This window comes from Rhinatrema bivittatum, chromosome 12 (assembly GCF_901001135.1).
Source record: "Rhinatrema bivittatum chromosome 12, aRhiBiv1.1, whole genome shotgun sequence".
In the NCBI taxonomy this organism is placed as follows: Eukaryota; Metazoa; Chordata; class Amphibia; order Gymnophiona; family Rhinatrematidae; genus Rhinatrema; species Rhinatrema bivittatum.
In genome coordinates this window covers 30,833,679-30,857,680 of record NC_042626.1, presented here as the reverse complement: position 1 = coordinate 30,857,680, position 24,002 = coordinate 30,833,679, and the positions used below count along the sequence as shown (strand labels likewise).

Below are 24,002 nucleotides of genomic sequence, written 5' to 3'. Positions count from 1 at the left end.
GGGGGAGACTGCTCTGCACTGTTCACTGTCCTCAGTCTCCTTGGTCAGGGATGTGGGACCTGGAATTCAAAATCATGGCCTGCTTTTTGCCTCCCTGGCGTGGATGGAAGGGAGCAACGCCAAAGGCTCTGCTCACTCACTCACTCTCTTCTCCATCTCCTCCTCTCCTTCACTCTGTCTCCATCTACTCAGACTGTCCCCCAGTCTGATCATCTTACTTACACCTCATAGTTCCTCCGATCCCCTCACTCACGCCCCTTAGCACCTTTGATCCCCTGACTCACTCATTCCCCCTCTCCCCAACATAACCCACAGCTTCACCGATCCCTTCACTCACTCTTTTTCCCTCCCACATCCCATCACTCAGTCTCCTTCCTCTCACTCCAATCCCTTCACTCTCTCCCTCCCTCCATCCCTCCTTCCCCCAAATCCCCTCATTGACTCTCTTGGCCCTTTCACCCTCACCAGTGTGCTCACCAGCAGCAGAGGCGGCAGGACCTGGGATGACGATGTGATAAGCAGGAAGCCAACACACCCAGGAGTGGCAGAAGCAGTGGGGCTGACAGGATTCACCCTGTGTCTTATTTTTAACTTGGCTGCTGTCCCTCATGGACTCCTAAATCGTGCTGAGAAATTGCACAAAAACCAAAGCCATGTGGCTGCCCTCATCTCAGGGTGAGCAGCCCCAACGCTCTCTGTTCTGCTCTGCTTCCTCCAAGGGCCTGGGGGCCATAAATGATCCATGCAACCACTGGCTCTGTTCTGTTTCCTCAGGGGAGCCAGAACTGACATGCACTGCCGGGCCTGCTCCACTTTCTTGGGTCCCAGAGAAAATGTGGCAGAACCCTGTGCCGAGTTGTTCTGCCAGAGACTAAGCCCTCTGTAGGTAATGGACATAAAAAGGGGTTAAAGCCTTGGCAATTGGTATTCCTGCTCACAAGTTTCAAACTTGTGCTAATTCAAACTCTGTTTGCATCTGTTCTTTGCTCTCCAATGCTTCAGTTTCACCCCCTTCCCCTTCTGTTCCCTGCAATACAGGAGAGGTGGGGGAAGGGGAACACGAGAGGAGGGGCTGGATTAGGGAGCAGAGTGGCTGCTTTGTGTGCTCCAGGTTCACCCCCTCTCCTCTTCCCTGCAGGCTGCCAGGAAAGGAAGGGCTGGAGCAGAACACCCCTGCTGCTCTGCCTCTTTAAGCCTGTAAGGAAGTGCCGGGGACGACGTTCCTCGTCGTACCCCCTCAGATTAAGCCCTGCATCAGAGCTTTTTACAAACATTTTTTGCTATAGCATTTAGTGCTAAATCTTTCACACAGTGAAAAAGCAAATGCTGTATGCACGCTGCCATGAGGGAGACTGGGGTTCATTGTGCAGAAGGAATTGTATTTGAAGGTCAGTTCGGGATGTCCCTGTTGGTCATCTCTGCCTACAGAGGTACACATTTCCTCCATGTACCATGAACATCATCATAGTGGCCCTTGTAACAGACGGCTCGATCCAGTAAGGCCGCGGTAAAAACAGTGCGGCAGTGTCAGGCGCACCCTTCCTCCCCGCACGCACAGTTCTCTTAACTAACTCCCCGATACTCTCCTCTAATCGCATGCAAATGCATGCCGCGGCTTTAAAGCGGTAGGGAAGGGTTATGGCCGCGTAACCCATTTTACTGTATAGGCGCTTAATACAGCGCCTATACAGTAACCTGGGTGCGCTGGTACCTGTCATTTCAAATGACATTTGAAATGACAGGTACCAGGAAGTGTAAAAATCAAAATTTGTAAATACCTGTCGGAGGGCCGCGTGGGTCCAGGCGGCCGGCGGGATCCGGGGGGCCGGTGGTCGCGTGTTAAATCTAGGCCGCGGGCGGGTGGGCGCGGCGGCAGCGGCGGCGGGGGGACACGCGTTAGTTCGAGACGGCCGGCGGGCGGCGGGTGGTCGCGTGTTAAATCTAGGCCGGGTCTGCACAGGCGCGCATTCATTCATTCACTGCCGGTGGGGGCTGCCGGAGAGGCAACCCCCACCGGCAGTGAATGAATTCATTCATCCAGGCGGAGGAGCCGGCTGCTTTCGCCACCGGCTCCTCCGCCTGGATGAATGAATGCGCGCCTGTGCGACCCCTGCGTTTCGGCGAGCCTTGAGCGCCGAAACGCAGGGGTCGCACAGGCGCGCATTCATTCATCCAGGCGGAGGAGCTGGTGGCGAAAGCAGCCGGCTCCTCCGCCTGGATGAATGAATTCATTCACTGCCGGTGGGGGTTGCCTCTCCGGCAGCCCCCACCGGCAGTGAATGAATGAATGCGCGCCTGTTCAGCGTTCAGCGATACAGTCGTGCAATTGGGTAGGGTAGGCAGCAGCGGGGTCCGGGGGTGGCAGCGAGATCCGGGGAGCCAGCAGCGGCAGCATGATCGATCGCGCAGGCAGGTAGGTGGCAAAGTAAAGATGGCCGCCTGCACGGGAAAATCGTGCAATTGGCCGCTGAAGACGTGACGTCACACCCCGTGACGCCAAACGTCGTGACGTCACGTCTTCAGCGGCCAATTGCACGATTTTCCCGTGCAGGCGGCCATCTTTACTTTGCCACCTACCTGCCTGCGCGATCGATCATGCTGCCGCTGCTGGCTCCCCGGATCTCGCTGCCACCCCCGGACCCCGCTGCTGCCTACCCGCCGCTCCCGGATCCTGCCGCTGCCCCCCCGGACCCGCTGCTGCCTACCCGCCGCTCCCGGATCCTGCTGCCGCCCCCCCCCCCCCCCCGCTGCCGACCCGCCCGTGCGATTTTGGCGCTCATCCAGGGAGGAAGGGAGAAGGGACTACCGGATGCCGCTGATGGCTGCCCGCCGCCCACCGGCCGCCTGGACCCATGGCCCTCCGACAGGTATTTAAAATTGTTTTATTTTTTTATATAACACACAGGTATTTTTGTTTTTTACACTTTTTAAACTTTTTTTAGCAGGCCCGAGCCTTGCTACTTTTTCGTTTGTTTTTTTTTGCCTGGTCCCGTCCGGTCTCCTGCAGCCCCGTCCGGTCCGGACGGGGCTGCAGGAGACCGGACGGGACCAGGGCGGGTAAGCAATGTTTTTACCCTACACTACACTACACTAACTCCTACTAGGGGGAGGCGGTAAAGTAGCAGGTTAAGGCCGCGGCAGAACAGCGGGTTAGGGAGGAGATAATATCAGCGCCCGTTACAGTATCGCAGGGGAATAGATAATTCCTTCATTATACAGCTTTTTCGTTCATTTACATGCCGGGTGCGGAAAGGGTTATGCGTCTGTTTTCAGAAGCGATACGGACGCGTGAAACTGGAGACTGTATCGCCGAACTGCCTTGCGTGCCCGAATTGTGCGCTACGAGCACGTTACAGACGGGCAATCCTCGAGCGGACGATACTGGATCGAGCTGAGAGTGAGCTTCTTCTAACTCACTCAAGAGCAAGATGGAGCAAGGATCTGAAACAGGACTTTCTTTAGCATTCAGAGCTTTTCATCTTATCAGAGCCTGAGACAGGGAGCGAGTACAATCCCCCTCTAAAAAAATCAAGATCAGTAACTAAACAGAAAACAACTAACACACAGTACGAAGGGGAAGCAACAAAAGGCATTGATCCCATAAAACAGAACAGTGCCATCTAGTGGTCTTAGAAAAGATTTCACTCTCTCAACAGTCCCTTTTCCCTCTTTCATGAAAACAGAAATGTTTCAGAATTCTCCATGAAAATATCCCCATTTCTTCCAACAAGAAAAGTCAGCAGGGCGGTACTGAAGGAAATGTTGCACAGGTGCAAAGCTGGAATAACTTTGAAACATCTCAGTTCCAGTGGGTATGTATCATTGAAATAATTAGAAATCAAGGTGGTTGGGTTTTTTTAAAGAATATAATAGTGATGAAGGGATGCTTTTTTATTTTTTATTTTTGCCTTTTTTTTTTTACCTCAATTACAGTAATAATTAGAAATCAAGGTATTTTTTTTAGACTATAATAGTGATTTAGGGATGCTTTTTTATTTTTGTCTTTTTTTTTTATCTCAATTACAATAATAATTAGAAATCAAAGGGGGGTTTTAGCATATAATAGTGATGAAGGGATACTTTTTTATTTTTGTTTTTCTTTTAACCTCAATTACAATAATATTTCATTGTGAGTAGTCTCCCAATGAGAAATGTTTAATCTTTTTTTTTTTGTGGAGAAGCAGATCTTCTGCTCCTCAGATTGGCAGGGACTGGGGAGGCTGCGGAGGCAGCCCTCACACTCGATAGGGTCGGGGTTGGTAGGTGGAGTCCCAGTGATCACTCAATGTTGACACCTAGTAACCCATGACTTCATGGTGCCTGGATCCGGGCCAAGGACTGCCAGGGGGATAACTGGGCTAAATGAATTGGAGGGGGTTGGGGGGAGGCAGACAGATATACAAGAGGGGACAAATCCCCGGGTTTTATAAGACTCGTGCTGCTGTAGCCCAACAGAGGCTGGTTCTGACTGAACTGGAAGCACAGAAGGAGCAGGAAGAAACCGCTGCAACTCATCTGCTCCCCAAACAATGGGAGTGTGACAAGAGAAAATAAAAGACAACGCAGCGAGTATAACATGGGGGAAGCGTGCGAGAGGGACGGGAAGGAGTTAAAGGGGGAGGGGAAGGTAACATTGGGAAAGGCGGGAAGAATGAGCAAGGAAGGGTAAGGGAGGGGGGAAGGGAGACAGGCAGTTGGGGCGAAAGTTTTGAATAGGAGGCACTGATTGCGCAGCAGCTGATGACGTCAGGAGGCAGGCAGCAGAATCGGGTGGCAAGCAACGAGAGAGGAGCGCTTGAATTTTGCTCCTCAGAAAAAGCTTCCATTAGGGGCCTTTTGAAGTGACTTTGCCGAACATGAGGAGGAGCGGAGAGCGAGGAGGCAGGTCGGGGACGAACGGGCAAGCCATTAAAAAGAAGGGCCGTCGCGGCGCAATTCATGTGGTCAGCTTTCGAACGAGGTAGCACCCCTCCCCCCACACCCGGAGCGCCGTCAGTTAGGCCTTATGCGGCCAGCTCTGGCGAAAGCGGCCCTGAAGCAAGCGCTGGAGACAGTTGGGAAGTGGAGCAGGCCACCAGAGAGGGGGAGGACCGTCCTCTGGATCTGTCCCTGCACGTCTCCGAGTCTGAAATTGAAACATTGATACAACATGAGCAGGAGGGGGCACAGGTGCAGAACGGCAGAGGGAAAATCGAGTTTGGTGGTGGCTGAGGATCCAGGCCCAGCAGCGCAGCCGGGTGGTGCCCAGATGGTCGCGACAGTGCCAGACGTCAAGGGAGGAGGCACAAGGAGGAAGGAAACCGAGCGGCTTGGGACAAGGCCTGCACCACGGCGAGGGCCCAGCACCACCAGGGGGCGGAGAGAGCAGCAGACGGGTGGAGATGTAGGCATGGAGCTAAGAGCTGCAGGACGCGGACGGAGCGGAGGCCCACATGATCGTATGCGGAGCTTTGGCGGAGCTCCTGCGGGAGAAGAGATGGCACATGTGTGCGATGAGTGTGGTAGGAGTCAGAGGGAGAGGGAAGCATGGGGCCTACAGCAAGATGTCCGGGGGTTCCCTTCAAGGCAGGAGATAGGAGTAAGGGGTTTCGGGGGTTGGTCCGCATGGTCAATGGAACAAAAAGGGGATCCCTAGGGCAGAGAGGCAGAGACCACAAGCGTCGGGAAGTAGGGCTGCATGGGATGTGTTCGGTGAGCTTGAAGGAGTTAGGTGGCAGGGTGCAGGACAAGCATGTAAAGAACAGCAGAGGGTTTCAAGACCAGGTACTGCGGCCAGTCTTTTTGTGCTTACAGGTTCGGAGGACCAGGCTTATCCCAGCACTTCAAGGAGCGTAGAGTGGAGGGAGACGCAGCCAGGATATGCAGGCCGAGCAATGCAGCAGGTGGGTCGGCAGGACAGAGAAGGCAGGACAGAAGCAAGGAGCAGGCTGCCTGGCGCGGAAGAAAGTAATGAGAGGGATGGTGATCGCAAGAAAGGGAAGAAAAGCAGGGGAAAACGTAGAAGGAGTACTTCCTCAAGCTCCACAGATAGAGGTTCCTCGACAGAGTCTTCTACGGATTCCAGTGACAAAGAGAGAGTAGCCAGGTCAAGTGGAGCAGGGCCGAGTCAGGACATGGGCCACCCAGTGCTGGCATCCTTAATGGAATTGTAGGAAGGGTTACCCAGCAAATTGCGTAGGAGAATTAGACGTAGAAGATAGGTTAACATTTTCCAGCTACTGGATGGCAGGAGGGGAGGTAAGAGACAAAGGAGAAAGGGTGGCAAAAAGCGGAGTGAAGGGGAGACAGGAACCAAAGTGCTGAAGAATATACTAAATTGGATGAGGGGTTTCCTTCGCTTAGCTAGCGTAGTGGGACATTACAAGCTGGAACAACATGCGGCATTGTTAGCGTATTGTGACAGTATCCCGGGGGCTTTTAAGGATTACGAAGGTTGGGCCTGGCTCAACTATAATGAAAAATTTCAAGAAAAGATGGCAGGAAACAAATTCATGTCCTGCGGCACTCAGAACATCAATTTATGGCTTACCCAGATGACCAATAAGAGTGAAAGGTCAGGAAAGGTCGGTGAAGTGACAGTGGGGGGGTCGACGGGAGGAGTGGGAATTTCCAGAGGCACGGCGTTGGGGGACAAGGGAGCAGGAGGTGGCAGCAAGACAAGTAGAGAGCCAACAGTGGGAGGGGCCAGCAGTGATGTTTGTTGGAGATTTAACAGGGCCACTTGCCTATTTCCGGAGTGTAAGTTTAGGCACGCGTGCTCGACGTGCAACAGAGCCCATCCTAGTACTAAGGGTACTACCGGCAACGCTAAAGTACCCATGAAGGGTACAAAACCCTAAAAGGGGAGGGATATATCCCAAAAATAAATAAATAAATAAATAATAAAACAGGAATAGGGAGGGGGATAGAAATAGGGGGCTGAGGAGGAAGATAAGTAGGTGGGACGAAGAGGAGCACATAAAAGAGGGTGGGACAAACAGAGGATGGGGCAGCAAAGGATGGGGCACAGACTGACAGGGTGGTGAGGGTGGGTTCAGTTCCGAGTAAAGGCAGAGAGTTTAGTGGCTCCCTAAAAAAAAAAAAAAAAATCAACTCAGGGATAAAGAGTTTTAAGGCAAGCTTAAAAAGGGAAACAGGCTGGGAAGATGAGGTATGGCATGTAATCCGGTGGTTGACAATTTCTTTTTCCATGAAGGTCGCATAGGCTTCCTGTACAAGAATGACGGAGGATACTTATGGGAGACATAGGACGAAGACGAATGGGCTTTAATTCAGGGTTCAGTAGCCCCTAGTATGCAGACGACGTATTTAAAAGGAAGCGCAGCACTGGCGAATTATTTGCACTATTGGGGCTGGGTCGAGGGAAAGGTGCCTGACGGTTTGTTGGTTAGTTTTGTCCTATGGGCCAAACAAGCAGGTTATTCAGTAGCCACAGTTTGAGCGCACTTGGCAGGTTTCTCATTTTTTCAAAAGTTGAAGGGTTGGGGAAATCCAATGCAAAGTTTTCGGCTACGTAAAGTACTTGGGGGTTGGCAAAAAAGGGTGGGAAGACCCAGGGATAAAAGGTTGCCTATTATTTATTATTTTTATATACCAACATTTGATCTGAGATATCACATCGGTTTACATTCAGGTACTGTAGGTATTTCCCTATCCCCAGAGGGCTTACAATCTAAGTTTTGTACCTGAGGCAATGGAGGGTAAAGTGACTTGCCCAACTTCACAAGGAGCAACTGTGGGACTCGAACCCTGGTCTCCTCGTTCGTAGCCCACTGCTCTTACCATTAGATACTATGACTATTAGATACTATGACTTGATCAGATTTTCAGTACTGTTAGTACAGGCATGTTGATCAGGGTTTGAGGTAGTGTTATTTCGGTTGGCGTTCTCGTGGGCCTTCTTTGATGCCATGAGAATCAGTGAGTTAATAGCCCAGTTCCGCTGGAGCGCGAAGGACAAGGGAATTACGACACAAGGAGTTCAAATTACAGCAGAGTCAATAACTTTGTTCCTCCCAAAATCTAAGATGGATCAATCAGGGAAAGGCACATTCATCACACTGTTACCAGCTGACAGCGAGGTGGCATGTCCAGTACGGACCGCAATACATTACTCGCGGATACGACCTGCAGTGGAAGGCTCTTTCTTAGTGCATGCAGATGGTGCAGCATTGACAAGATACCAGTTTGTGCAGGTCTTGAGTAGGGTGGTCAGGGCGGACGGCAGAGATACCCTAAGGTATAGCTCGCATTCCTTTCGTATAGGGGCGGTGACTTCAGCAGTAGAGGCTGGTCTCCCTGCCGACGGCATTCAAAGCATAGGGAGATGGAGGTCCGAGGCTTTTAGGGAGTACATTCGGATGGGAAAGGATAATTAAAGAGTAAAAAAAAAAGGGGGCGTAGGGTGGGGGGACGGGGGGGTAGAGAGGATTCACAAAACTAACGCTATGTCTTTTGTTTCAGAACTTTTGGGGCAGAAGCGTGGGACCGGATGCGCCTGGATTGTGGGCCATTTGTTCATGCACAGAGCCCAGTGAAGAGCTTTAAAATGCCCTTATGGGGAATATCTGGAATTGGAGCGACTGGGTTGGCAGCTGGCGTGGTTCAGTCGAAGAGGCATGCATTGGGATGATCTGTTGTTATTTTTACAGGAGAGGATCGACATGTGGGGCATCCCGAATATTTTGTTAATACATCTGGGAGGGAATGACGTTGGCTCTAAAACGTGTCGAGCTTTGCTGACATGTATTAAGAAGGATTTGGCTCAAGTCATGATTACGTGGCCTCAGGTACGGAGAGGGTGGTCGGACATTATAGTCTGTTTGAAGAATAAGGATGAGGTACTGTGGAATTCGGGGGTTAAAAAATTAAACCGACAAATGGGGAAGAGGATGGGATGGGAATGGGGATTCTGGGTAAGACACTCATGGTCTTGGGAAGTAGAGGTGGGATTATTTTGCGGGGACAGGGTTCATCTCTCAGAGGTGGGAATGGACTTGTTTAACAATGCGCTACAAGAGGGTTTAGAAAAAGAAATTAGCAAATGGTAAATGGGCCGCAGTGGGGGGAACAAGCCAGTAGTCGGCTTGTTAGTGGCGGTATACCCGAGCCCATGTTATGTTGTAATGTTGTGAAGGGGGATTTGCTTGGTGGAGGGGGGGGAGTGCCTCGTGTAGTTGGGGGGGGGGCTGCTACACGGGAGGACCGGAGAACCGTGGGGCTAAGGTTCCCGGTAGAGCTTGCTCTCGCTGGTACTAGGCGGAGCAAGTGGAAAGGGGAGAGGGGAGCTCCACCATTGGGGCTTAAGGTGGTGGAGGACAAGGAAAAGGTGGGGGAGGAGGGTGTGTGGCGGAGGGGGTTTGTTATAGTTAAAGTTGATGTAAGGGCGTGGGTTAGTTTCTTATTAAACTGCGGCCTATTTTAAAGCCAACAGGTAGTTGTGTATTTATTGGGGGGTACTTGGACGGTAATCGAGTGCAGGCTGCCTTCATGACTGATTTGTTTAGACACTTCTAAAGTCTTAACTCAGGCATGCCTTCTTGTGTAGAAGGACCCTTGTCCTTGTCAACCAGCACACCACACTTTTACCATTCTGAGCCTTTCCACTGTCACTCCCTCAATTTCACTCAAACGTGGGTTCTGAATAGGAAAGTTTAGGACCCCGCTGCCATGGCACAGATCTCAGTAGAGATGGGAAGAAAAGGGACAAGACAACAAAAAAAAAAAAAAAGAAAGGAGTCGGGCTTCAGTGAAATTTTTGTTAAAAAAAAAAAAGTTTAGAATATAAGAAATGTTTCCTCCAAGGGAGCTCATTCTTTTCTGAAACCACTGCTGGCAATGGAGCGCAGGACAGGTTCGCCCAGATGCAGTGGCACAGGTGGCCCGCAAGCAGCATTAAATCAGATGAAACCTCTTATTTTGGCAACAGAATCCACAGGAAGCAGAAAAGCAGCCCGTGTGCAGATAGGCTTGTTCCATGGAAGTCACAGGTGGCACTATTAGGATAGGACTTATCGCACAGGAGTTCTAGAGACAGATAACTCCAGAAGAGAAGCTGGCTAGCCCAACCTGGCAAATCAAAGTTCAGGAAGTGCTACGTTCTAGTATGTTGACCTCCGTTATCTCTTCCTTGGCTACCTAGCCTTTATTGAACTAACTTTGCTTTATAAATATACCAGCTGATAAAGGTGGCTGATTCTATCAGTGCTCCACTTTCTTTTTTATTAAATATAAATAAGGATAAATGAAATAATGGAGTGAATTTTTGAAAGGATTTGCACACATAAAACCTGGGATCTTGAAAATTGCTGGAGATGGGGGTGGGGGGCGGGGAAACCATTTACATTCATGCTTTTGATTTTTGAAAATAGGGGCCTAGATCTACAGCTGACAACTTGTAGGTGTAAAGTCTGCTTTGAAAATCTGGGCTGAAGTCTGTGTGTTCTCTCTTTGCTTTAAAATGACCCCTATTATGTCTCCAGAGTTACCAGTAACCCTGCCATAGGCAGCTTCTCCTATTAAAAGTGTTCTAAGTGTATTTTAACATTCTGTAGACTCCTTCCCCCCTTTCTATTATTAATGATGGATTAAAAGGAGGCATGAAACAGACATCCATGCATAAGGAGAAGGCAAGGCGGGATCTGCAATACTCAACGTACAGGACAGCTTGCAGCCCTAGTTCTGACTTTTGCACAGGGAACTTTGCAAAACACAAAGCGCTTCTCAAACACCTGATGAGCTCTGCAGCTTTAAACCTGAGAATAGAAGGACAGAGCAGTGCCCTATAGTCCAGATTAGTCCTGGTTTCAACATGGGTGTCTGACATCAGGCTGAAAAAAAAGTGGATCCAGTTTTACTATGAATACAGTTAAATGCAGCTGCCCCAGGCAGACAGCCATGATGAGTGTGGCACCGCAGTGCTGCTCCACTGCCAGCAGTGTCTCACCAGGACTGGCATCTCTAGGCATAACTGCGACTCTGACTGAGCAATACTTAAATAGTGAGATAAGTGTGGAGCGATAAGTTAAAGTACTCTGCAGATCTAGGGTAGGATAATAATGAGGTACTGACTTGGAAATGCTGACTCTCTAAGGGCCCGTTTCCCATTCAGTCTATGAGAAAAAAAAACACATAGCAAATCAGGCTTTACATGAAAATTCTAAGGAATATGTAAATTTGTAGGAAATATACTGTTGAAATCTACACAGTGACCACAAGATGACACCACTGTTGCATCCTATTCTAAGAGGACATTTCTACCCTATTCAAATAACACTAGAACTAGGGGATACTCCCTTAAGCTATCAGGTACCAGATTTATAACAAAACTGGAGAACATATTTTTTCACTCAATGCACAATCAAGCTGTGGAATTCATTGCCCGAGGATGTGGTCAAGGCAACTAAACTAGCTGGGTTTAAAAAGGGCTTGTACATGTTCATGGAAGAAAAGTCCATAAATAGTTATTAACCAGGTGACTCAGGGAAACCCAGCTCTTGACATAGGGAGTGAACAGCAGGAAATTTAATGTACTTTTAGGGACTGGCCACGGTCGGAGACAGGATGCTGGTCTTGATGGACCTTTGCTGTGACTCAGCTTGGCACTTCTTTTGTTCTTTAAGGCAATGCCATGGTAACGGATCAGGGACTGCTGAACTAAACGCCTGCTAATTGTTGAAACACACATCTCTCCTAGTATCGACCTAGGTGTGGTGCAAGGGCAGTTTAATCATTTCCAGCACACTATTTCTGATAAGATTATTCTAGTGCCTGCTCATTGTTGCTGTGTTTCCTTCACTTTGCAGCCCCATACATATAAGAACATCAAAACTCCATTTCATAACATCTCAAATCGCACATGGCAAACAGCCAACAGGTTTCCTGCTTTTTTTGTGTGTGTGGGTATGTCTTGTCTTCAAGCTTCTCATTCTTTTGAGCAGATGAGTGAAAAACTGCTGAGGGAATCCGTGCTCCGTGCCGTGATGTGAAGTAAAGCAGTGACCCTGGCAGCCCCCATGCTAGGCAGGATCCCCGTGTGAATCTGAGATCAGCTTCAGGTAAGGCACAGAGCCACCTGTGGGAAACCCATCACCCTGTGAATTTGCAGGTAACTTCCAGGCCAGGCGATGGAGCCATCTAATGGCGTAACCCCAGGGTGCTGCAGACTGGCGAGAGAATCTGTGGACGCTTCCATGAAAAGCAATGCTTTCCTACCTCTGCCTGCTAATGTCCAGAGGATCTGCAGATTGCCCGTGTAAATTTGAAGCAGCCTGGGAGCCCGGACAGCGCAGTACAGTCTGCTTTTAAGGTTTGCACTGAAAAATAGTGACGAGCTGCATTAACCAAACTCCCCTTCCCCTGGGAGAGGGATGAGAGGCATCACATCAAAACTTTTCAGATCTGATTTGATTCTGCCCGACAAAGTAACAGGCAATGGCCAAACTCCAACCACCTTCAGAGCTGAGAACCTCCATGGAGTTTTGTTGTAAATCTGCTGATGTTGATAGAAACTCAGAATCCAATTAGTCTGACTTTTTGGAGTTGAAGAGATTGGAGCCTGCAACCAAATTTTTAAGCCCCCTCTTGGGAAGGGGGAAGAGTCACTGGTTGTAGGGTTGGGAGACTTGGATTCTGTGATGGGGACAGGATAACCCTGTAGAGCTCTATATAGGGGATCGCTCTTACAAATAAACCATCTACACTCAAAGAGTTGTGTTCCAAACAAAAAAAAACCCAAGAGGCCGATATTCAAAATCCATTTAGACGGATAATTTATCCAGCTAATTCTGATTGGGCCACAGATCTGCCCTAAAGATTGCTGGCTAAACGTATCTGGCTATCTTTAAGATAGCCAGGTATATTCAGCACTGCAGTATGATCATCCAACTGGATATACCCTGCTAGTTAGCCAGATAAAACTTATCCGGCTGACTAGCCGAGCCGCACAGTGAAAATGAACCCCAGAGCTTAACTGATCAAGTGAAAAGTTCACCGGGGGCACAAAAGTAGACACGATCCAGATTGCAGATATCCTCAAAAACAGGAAACAGTTCTTTGATTCTCAATGCACCTAAAGGCAGATGCAATTCCTTATGCAGCTTAAATATTATTCAGCAACACTGGAATCTCTTATTCAAAAGGCCTGTGGCTCGTCAGCGCCAAAAGAAATGTAGAAAATTCTTGTTCCCAAAGTTACCCCCGAATGGCTGTCAAGTCTTTTGCCAGACCTTCTTTTCTGGTATCAGGAACTAGAGATGGTCCTCCATTTCCTCCGATTCGGCGGTATGCATGTACCTCGCTGACTTTATAGTACATGCGGGAAAACGGAGAGTATATGTGTATCTCCTTATTAAAACTGCACAAGTACTCTCCGTTTTCCCGCATGTGCTATAAAGTCAGCGAGGTACACACGTACCTCCGATTTGGAGGAAACAAATGTACATCCCTATCAGGAATCCAGCTTGGATCTGAGCACCCTGGAACTGCCATCGAATCCCTCTTTGCTTGTGATATTGGGGAAAAAAAACAAAAAGTCAACCAGCCCTCTCTCCTCCACAAGCCCAGTGAGCGAGCGAGTCACAGCTCCTTGGCTGCCACTCACTGGCTTCTTGGAAAAAGCCTGTCTGGAATTTTACAGCAAACGCCAACAACTCCCTAATTGACTCCTGGAGCCAACATTATTTGAACCGCCATCTACCGGCCCACCCTCTGGAGGATGGAGCCTCCTGTTACTCCAAAGTGTCCACCCTTCTGCTGGAATTTTCTTTATCATATCCTCCCCGGCTTTCCCTTACAAATGAAACATGCAGAGGCTGAAATGAGAGACGTTCAAGAAAACTCAGCGGCCGAGAGATATTCCAGGAAGCCTCCAGCACTCAGCGGGGCTTCCAAAGTCAATGGAGAAGATGGGATTGGTTTACTAAGGGGGTTCCTTCTCTATTAATGCTTTCCTGCCACACTGCCACACTGTGCTATTACACTATGAAGCCCTATTTTGGGAGGATGGGTTCTACACCCTTCTTGGGTTACTGGATTCTAAATAGTCTCCGGTCAAGCAGCTGTTGTAGTGGATTTCCTGGGATGTTCTCTACACTGGTCATGGCCGCCCGAGTCATACCCCCACAAACTGAGAACTGATGCAATGAGTAGTGTGCTTCCAACGAAGTCTGTTCATTTAAAGAAGAAAAATAAATTCCTACAGTCCTTTCCACAGACATCAAAATGCAGATAGATTTAAATTACACAAACTTCAGCAGCTGCAGACTTCTTCCCTTAAACTTCTTAGTAAATCTTTCAAACAAAAACCAGACCCAGCAGTCCCACAGCCAGAATTAGGATCCTCCAACCAGCTGGGTTATAATCCCTGTTTCAATTAGCTTATTCCAAGTCTACATTCTGGTTCCGGACTCCCAGCAACTTCTCCCTTCATTATACAAAGTCAAGGGCATACTCAGTCCCTTGGTTGGGGTTGGTGTTAAGACTCCATATGAAGACAGCAAAGTTTTGCACAGCAGTCTTTGTATTCCTGCTAGTGACTTTGTAGACCCTGAAGACCTAGGGTCTATATACTAGGGAAGCAGCCCCCCCTGTAATATTAACTAGGTCTTGCAGCCAAAAAAATGTTTCATTTTAGTATGTGCTAAATTTCATTTAGCGCACACTATCGGATTTCTGTTACACTATTTCGATTTAGTGCATGGCTTTTTCTTAGTGCACACCGCAGCTGTCGCTCTCTGCATATTTTCAATTTTCTGATCTTTTGGGATCTCGCCGCATGTATTCCTAGAGTCCAGGGCACCAATTCCTTGAGGAGCCCCAGTCATCTGTTAGTGACTGCGCACCACCGTCATAGGCTTCCCAGTAAAGAACTCTCCTCACCAAGCTTTCCGTTCACATAGAAGCTAAATTCATACACAGTCCACATCTGAGGCACGTCTGCTACTTGTCGAATAATTTTCTATTCCACTCAGTGCATTCGCCTTTGAAAAGAAGAGCGTGCCTTCCTGTGCGCTTACTGTAAAACTGGAAGTTAAATGAACCTGTGAAGGGTTTCCTCTTATAGAGTATCCTAAAACACGAATTTATTTCTTTTTTGTAAGAAAGCCTGCAGTTGGTATTTCAGTTCCCCTGAGAATTAACCTTCAGACATCCTCTGTTTCCAAAATAATACCAGTGTAGCTGACCCGAGAGTTATGCTCATGCTTCGCTTCTCTGTACCAACCCACCCCACAGGAGAGCAGCAATGTCTTAAACTGTCTACCTGTTCCGCATAAAAAAAAAAAAAAGAAGAAGCAACAACCCCGAATACATGAAAAAAGAAAAAAAAGGCAGCATCCCAAATCCTGAGGGAGTGAATCCCCTGAGGATTGTAGGCAAGGGTTAGTGCAACCTTTCTGACTCTCAGGAAAGATGGCCCTCCATTTAAAGGATCATTTGGACTAGTCTTTGCTAGAAATGCCCAGTAGCATTCAGCACACTCAGCTGTAATATGGAAAAGTCAGGGATTAAAAAGTTCCCTCCTCCTCCTCGGGGTGTGGCACAGCACAGGGACTTTAACTCACCCCGCAAAGGGCCAGGCCGGGCTGGTGATCTATGTGTGGGGATTTCATTTATAGGTGAATTCTGCAGTTGCGCCACTGGGCCACAGACCTTCAGGCATGGAAGAGCATGACCTATGTATCAGTTCCCTTCCTTTCCTGCTTATTTTCATTTCAGAAGTAAAGTCAAGAATTTCATGTACTGAGTATGGGCATAAAACAAATAAATGATTTTGGGGTGATGCATCAATCTATCTAGGTATCACTCAGATGCCATATTTTTGTTTCCAGCCTTGTTACTTTATGAAATCCTCATACCCCCTTCTTCATCCTCTGATTTCTCAGACTTCTTCATGTCTCTTTATCCCTTGTGCATACAACTGAGTCCAAAAGGTAAGGATTGTACTCATTTTGTACATTTTTGTATTGTATTTTTACTATATATGAATTTTATTATTATATTTATGGATGTCAAATTATAAGCCACCTAGAAAGGTTGATAGTGCAGCAAGCAAATATTATCAGTGAATAAACACTGTTTCTTCCTGTCTTCTCTCCTCCCTCCCACCACCCAGGTCAGGCAGCACCTTGCTTCTCTGTCCCAAGGTGGCAATTGCCGTTACTTACTTAATCTAATCTGCTTTCTAATCAGTACTATGAAAACTCTACAGGCTGCAGCAGATCCGTGTTTTCTGAAGGAACAGATAGCAAGAGTCAGCTGGACTTCTATCCTTTTGGGCAGAGCTAACATCTGTACACTTGGCACTGAGCAGGTGCGGAAGGCCTGGTTCATAATTGAGAAGATGACTACATGTGGGGTTTTGCAAATAATTCCCATGAAGCATACAACAAAATTGGGCCCTGCCACGTTCATGAAATTCCCATTTTTTTCAAAATGAAATGAGCATTTTTTTTTTTTTTTGGCACTGGGTTTTATGAAACGTGTATTATCGTTTCCCAAAACTGGTATTATTTTTTAATAAGATGCTCTGTACTGTAAGTAAAAATAACAAGAGGTGTTATTTTTGGAAGAAAAAGCAAGTAAGGAAAGCGTTGAATGGCCTGGCTTCAAAACGCTTTCCAACTTAGATTTGTAGAAGGGAGCGTTGGGTTTCTTGCATTAGATTTTGAGTACATTTTATGCCTCATTATGGTTTTTCTAGTTGTTGTAACATGTTTAATGCTTAGTGTCTTGATTACAAAGAAAAGAAAAATCTGTTGGAAAATAGAAAACAAGACTGGTTCAGAAGAAAACATTTTATTTAAGACCGTATTAACGTTTCTTGAACATTTAGCCCCTAAGCTCTCCATTGTGTTGGAGGGAGGGATGAATTCTCTGAGGGGGTATGTGGGTGTGGCTGCGGGAGTGTGTGGATATCTTCAGGCAGAGGAGTGTGTGGAGTGTGTTTACATGTATGGGGGAGTGTGTAGGTATGTGTATGTGTGTAGGCGGAAGGTGAGTCACTGTGTGGGGTGGAGGAGTGTTTAGGTATTTATGTGGGTGACAGGTGAGTGGGGGTATGTGGTTGGGTATGTGGAGGATACATGTGGGGTATGTGACAGGTGAGTGGGGTTTGTGGTTGGGTATGTGGGGGGATATGTGTATGTGTGTAGGCGGAAGGTGAGTCACTGTGTGGGGTGGAGGAGTGTTTAGGTATTTATGTGGGTGACAGGTGAGTGGGGGTATGTGGTTGTGTATGTGGGGGATACATGTGGGGTATGTGACAGGTGAGTGGGGTTTGTGGTTGGGTATGTGGGGGGATATGTGCATGTGTGTAGGTGGAAGGTGAGTCACTATGTGTGGGGGAGGGGAGAGGTTGTGAGGTACATAGATGGCTGGGTATGAAGGTGAATGTGTGTGGAGGGATGCATGTGTGGGAGGTGTGGAGGGATTGACTTGAAAGTGTGGGAGGAGGTGACTTGGAAGGCACCTTTCAGTAGCATTTTTCACCATGTTCCATGCCTACCTGCCTGTGTTGCCCTGTGCCTCGCTGCTGAAGGGGGCATATGTGGGGGAAGGTTTTAAAATTGACGCACTGGTCAATATTCTGCAGTCTGTAACGGTTTCCCATAGAGAGTGAATGAAACTTTAGGGGATACTTGATTCTCCAGAAATATTGACCTGATGTTTTCAGTTTTCAAACTTCTTCCTGCATGCTAAATGTTGTGACTTTGTCCCTTTTTTGGAGGTTCTGTGTTACTGCCTACAGACAGGCAGACAGATAGAACAGACAGACATGGATCCTTTTTCCATAATCCTTTCCAACATTCCTTATGCTGGGAAGCATTACGAGTAGGGAAAGCATGCAGAGACGGGGCTTTCCGGCATAGGTTTGTAGAAGGGCCTGCTCAGGACAACCCTTTCCTCCTTCATACCTCAAACCCTACTGACCCAGCACAGGAATTGCAATTTCTCCCAGTTTCCTAACCCCCGTCTCTGCTGAACAAGGGATATGGTCCTCTTAAAAGCCCTCTCCTTCTCTCACAAAACGTAATACTACAGTGAAGCACGGCTTAACTTGAAAAACATTTCCAAAGCCAAGCCTCTGCATGTTTTCCCTGCTTTTCTAAAATTTAATTTTCCTGGTTGATTCTAGTGGCCTTTCTTTAAAAGAAACATTTGAATATTGCCAGAGATTGCACCGGGAAGGAGAAAATCTTATATCTTAACTGTAGCATGGAATCTCTATGTCTAGCTGTTCATTATTGTCAATGCCTCTGCATTACGAATGTGACTTTACATTTTTTTTAGCAAGCACGATTTTACAGGTATGAAAAAATGATTGCAATAAGGGATTGTGTGGAGGATGTGGTGTCTGTGTGTAAGGGGATATGTGCATGTGGGTATGGAGGATATAACAGTAGTCAATGTGTGTAAGAGATGTGGGGGTTCTGGTTGTAAGAGTGTGTATAAAGAAGGGTGTGTGTGTGTGTGTGAGATGTGTGTGTGTGAGATGTGTGTGCTATGGGGAGTTTGTGTAGAGAAAGTGAGCGTGGTGATGCATGGAGTATGGGGTATAAGTGTGGAGGTTGCATTGGTGTGTTGGGTGAGGGTGTGGTATGAGATTTATTTGCATGCACTACCTCCTATGTATGCAAATGTTAATTATGCATATTCATTAGGGATATCCTGAAAACTCAACTGGCTGGGAGTGGGAGTGGGGGGTGGGGTGGGGGCCGAGGACCGGTTTGAGCGCCCCTGAAGTACACCGTCTGCTTCACTCACATTGCTGAACCTTGAAGCCAACAGACTGGCACTCGGCCTACACAGGTGTTGGACCCTCACAACATTTTTAAGTGCCCAGTCTGGAGGGTGGGGGGGTTACACATGATAAGTTTGGGGAGCCCTGCTGTAGACTTATTCCTATACCTCCGAAAATTGAAAGTGTGTAATGCCTCTTGTGAGTGCATAATCGTGTCATGAGCGTACTCTTACAAGCTCTGCCCCCTCCCCCCCCCCCCCGGTTGATTTTCAGAAGCAATTTACGTGCCTAAACCTGGTGTCTGCATGTACATCCTTTTTAAAAATTACCCCATAGGCCTCCAAGCGAGGCAAATAAATAAGTAAAGCAATCATATAAATATAAACCGGGTGTGCCTGTGTGTGTAGGTGGCTTGCGGGTGCCTGTGGGGAGGAGGGGTTCTGGTGTGTGTATAGGAGGGAGGGGATTCCACTCATTTAACCCCATATATAGCGATGTGCACTGCTTTTGTGAGTGTTTTGTTTTTAATATGCAGTGTACAAAACAAAAAAACGTGGTGCAACAGCCCACCACACTGTACACGTTTTATACACTGCATTAGTTTTCTTTTTATAAACCCTTAAAAATAGTGCACATCGTCATAATGGGGGGTTGGTTGGATGGTTTAGGTGACGGATGCCAATGGGCACAGCAGGATCCCCAATACAGCTGAGCCCCGAGTGTCCGCCACCCGCTGCCCACAGTGGGGGTTTCCACCCTCACCAGACAGAACTTTCTTTGGAAGCAGGGTAGATTTCTTGCCCTTGCATTTATCGCTCCCCTCCTTTTGAATTCATCATGATTTTGGAGATTGTGGCTGCCCTTGTTTTTTTTCAGATATAGCCAACACAAAGAGAGCGGTGCCTCCTATAAGTGCTTTCGAGAGCACAGGGGGCTCTGGCTCTTGAAATCACCATCTTTGGATTATTCTTATGTTGATCCAGTGCAAAGCATCCCCTGGACAAAGCCACCTAGGTTTTGGACACTTACCTGGGCCACTGCACACCTGAGGCTTGTAACTGAAGAACTAAACCACACCCTGTATAAAAAAAAAGTGTGAAAAAGTCACCCGCAGGTGAAAAACAAACCCCAGTAATCAGAGAACATTAAGCTTTTTTTTTTTTTTTAATCTTTTTTTGAAACTAAGCTGCATCTCTCAGGAAGCTCTCAGTGCCTGCTTGTTTTCATTCTGAGTACAAATTCTGCCACGATAGCAGAGGAAGCGAGAAGCTGAGGTACCAGCAGGTTTCTGAGAAACCGAAACCACGGCATCAGCCACCTGCTGGGTTTGTAACTCCAAGGGATGTGCGTGAGGGAACCGAGAGGAGAGAGAGCAGTTCGGCTGCCTTGAGGGGGGTAACATTCAAACTCATCCACCTGGGTGCAAAATCCACGGGTAACTTGCATCAGATCTCAAAGGGAAAATATCCCTCAGGCTAAGTGGTGGCAACTGAACAGCCAGCCCTGCTGAGCAGCTGCCACGTATCCGGGTAACTAGCTATCTGGCTCAATAGTTAGCAGGCTGAGCGGTGGGTGGGGCCAGAGCATTCTGGGGAGGAGCCAACTTAGCCGAATGGGTTATCTGGCCAAGACAGAATCTCAGAATTAGCCGTATAACTTATCTGGCTAAGGCCTGGATTTATCAAAATGTGGTAAGTACTGCATGCGATAGCAAAAGGGGTGTGTTTTATGCTAATTACCTGTGTGAAGAGCTAAGTTAGTGCAAATTGCAATACCCTTTTCAGATTCTGCAATAAGTGCTGACCTGTTGTATTTCCTGCATTCAACCACTGGGGGACCATTGTTAATGGTCCCAGACATATGAGAGAGAGAGAGAGAGAGAGAGAGAGAGAGAGAGAGAGAGGGGGAGAGGGAGAGAGAGAGAGACTGGCCATAATGTCATGGCCCATAGGTAGGTATTTGAATCCCTATGGTAGGCCCACCTAGTAACTCGAGGTGGGGATTAGGTAAGAGTGTAGGGGGTTAGGGGCCACTTTGACATTCTACGTGACACCTACGAACAGAACAGTGGTCTCTTGAAGATTTGATGGCCTTTGGAGTGAGGAAACTCACTCCAAGATGAGATTTGGGCAAGGTTCTCTCAACCTAGCTTGATGTTACCCAGGAAAGAGTCCATCAAGCTAGGTTGAGAGAACCTTGCCCAAATCTCATCTTGGAGTGAGTTCCTCACACCAAAGGTCATCAAATCTTCATGAGACCACTGTTCTTTTCGTAGGTGTCATGTACAATGTCAAAGTGGCCCCTAACCCACTACACTCTTACCTAATCCCCACCTCGAGTTACTAGGTGGGCCTACCATAGGGATACAAATACCTACCTATGGGCCATGACATTACAGCCAGTCTCTCTCTCTCTCTCTCTCTCTCTCTCTCTCTCTCTCTCTCTCTCTCTCTCTCTCTCTCTCTCTCTCTCTCTCATCCCTTCAATTCACCTGAAATAGGCCTTACAGGAGACATCACAAAGGGCAATGAAACCTTACTGCACAGTCACAGCAGCTATCACACAGCCTAACACAATTCAAAGAGGTGTAGTTAAAATCAGCTGTGCAATAGCTCTTCACAGACAGGCTAACCCAGCCCACTCTCTGCCCCTAACTCCTCCTATTTTCTGAATTTGCATTGCACCATACAATATGGTGCGATCGCATGTGTTAACGGGGCTTTACACATGCAAAAACGCCTTATCGCATTTTGATGAATGACCCCCCTAAGTCTGGTTGAGCTACAGGGTTGTCCTATCATTAGCCAGATAAACGTACTTGGCTAACTTTAGAATAGCTGGGTAGATTCAGTGGCTCCTCTGGCTAACTTTCCAAGCTGCATTGCGGCTGAATTTTACTCTCAAAAGTTTGCTTTAGTAGAATACCACAGGATAATGCACTGGAAGGAAGGTGAATGCTTTTGGCTTGGAGGTAACCATAGCTCTGTCTGATACTTCCTGATGTTTGTCGCTGCAGTGACATCACTTCACAATGTAGAGAAGCAGAGGTAGGCCCCTCTTCAAGAAATAAAATGAAAAAGAGGAAAGGATAAAATTGTATGACATATAGCCAACTGATTGGCTAATAGTTGTATTTAGGTTACCATATGGGGCCCTGCAAATCGATTGCTTACTCTTTCAAAAAGTACAAAGACTAGGGAACATTCAATGAAGTTACAAGATGATACATTTAAAATAAATAGGAGAAAATAATTTTTACTCAATGCATAGTTCATTGCTAGAGGATGTGGTGAAAGTTGTTAGTATAGCTGGGTTTCTAAGTGTTTTGGACAATTTTCTGGAGGAAAGGTCCATAAATCATTATTAAGGTGGACTTGGGGAACTCTACTGCTTACCCCTGGGATAAGCAGCATGGAATCTATTGACCTTTTGAGATCCTGCTAGGTATTTGTGACCTGGATTGGCCACTGTTAAAAACAGGATACTGGGCTTGATAGGCCTTTGTTTGACCCAGTATGGCAAATCTTGTGTTCTTATGAATACAGTGTTTGTAGAGAAATTGTCCTATGTGATATGACTTCAGTTTCAGGAACTTTAAGACAGAAAAGGACTGCAGGGCATTGAATACTTGGAGAATGATGCAAGGTGACCTGATATTAGCAGGACTATATCAAGAGTAGGCGAAAATCTTCAAAGTACCTACATTGAACCTGGAAAAACTGGCTTGGTTCTTCTGAAGCAAATTTGTTTGGATCTGCTTCAGACTTCTCAAATCAATGGATCACTTTGTGGTCTTTTGGGCTTTTAAACATTTTTTTCCCTATATCTTAAACCAGGCGGGTACACTTTCTGGTAGCCGCCTGGTTCAAGTTCAATCTTGAATTTTTTTTGCGCAGCACTAACCAGGTCCCCATAATACAAATCGCCTGCAATAGACCAATCTCACTGTGATATGATACGCTGATGTTTTGCATCTGGAGAGGCAGGTCCACATTCTTGATTAACGCTGTGCCCCGCAAAAAGCACAAATTCACTTTGATGTATTTCATTGTTTTGTTTTGGTTTTTTTTTTACACCTTTCAGTCCCACTAACATATAAAACATTCTTGAAAGCAGAATTTGAAAGCTGGTTGTCCCTCACGGTGACTGATGTGGTGACTGGTAATGTATCATGACCATGACTCTGGGTTTCAGAATAATTTCCTTTTATGATTGCTGTCTTCCTTCTTCCCAGAGAGCATTTCATCAATACCAAAACTCACGAAAGGCAAACATATGTTAGTTTCAGCTCTCAGAATCATCATATGATGCTTTCAGAAACACGTTTTCTGAAATCTTCGCATCATCTGCTGCACTATCCCCACCATGGAAGAAGAAAGATTTAAAGTGTAAAAACTATACTCAAGTTTTACAGCTGATACAAAATTCTGTGGTTAGGTTATTAACAGAAACAAAGTAATTATTTCCAAGGACCTGGGCAGAGAACTTACAGTTTGAACATATCACTTCTGTACTGAAAAATCTCCATTGGTTACTGATGAGATGGAGAGCTCAATTTAAAATGCTGGTACTAATACATAAACTCCTTTATGCTGAACCAACCTGTTCTTTGGCAAACAAGTTACTGCATTATGTCCCAACTATGCCTTTATGCTCTTCTGGAATGAACTTACTTATTATTCCATCTTACAAGAACTATAAGTTAAAGTTGTAATCTATAAGAGAATACGTTTATTCGTTTATTGGGCCTACTCTGTGGTATGTAATTCCTGCAGAGATTTGTGAGGAAAAGGAACTTAAATCACTTCAAAAGCAAGTGAAAACTTTACATTTTACTGAAGCTTTTAAATGATTGGAGGTGAAGATTTTAATGGACTTTTATTATTTTTATATGTATGTTTGTTTTATGTTTATTATTTGGTTTATTATGGTTGTATATTTTTGTATTCCGTGGTGGACAGAAACATTTTTGGAAGTTGTGGAATATAAGGTTTTATAAATAAATAAATCCCATGAACTCTGATGTAATTCAGTATGCTCTGCTTGCCCTCTATAAGATGTGCACATAGTTTCTGGCTGAACATTCCAGAAAATAAAGTTGAGTATTTGATTGGCCCTGGAATGGAGTGAATTTTGTGAATCTAATATGCTAAAGAGGGACAGGCTTCATGGAGGAGAGAGTATTGTATAGCTCCCTGACTAGTCTAAGACAAAGAAACCTACCCCACTGCCTCTAGCTGGGTCCACTTCACCATCTGCTTGA

General features: G+C 46.8%; 1 protein-coding gene across 2 annotated transcripts in view; it reads right to left on the bottom strand.

Annotated features, from left to right (window-relative positions):
* POU2AF1 (POU class 2 homeobox associating factor 1) overlaps window positions 1-24,002 on the bottom strand; it is a 42,677-nt gene that overhangs the window by 6,410 nt on the left and 12,265 nt on the right. The gene's annotated exons all lie outside the window — the stretch shown is intronic.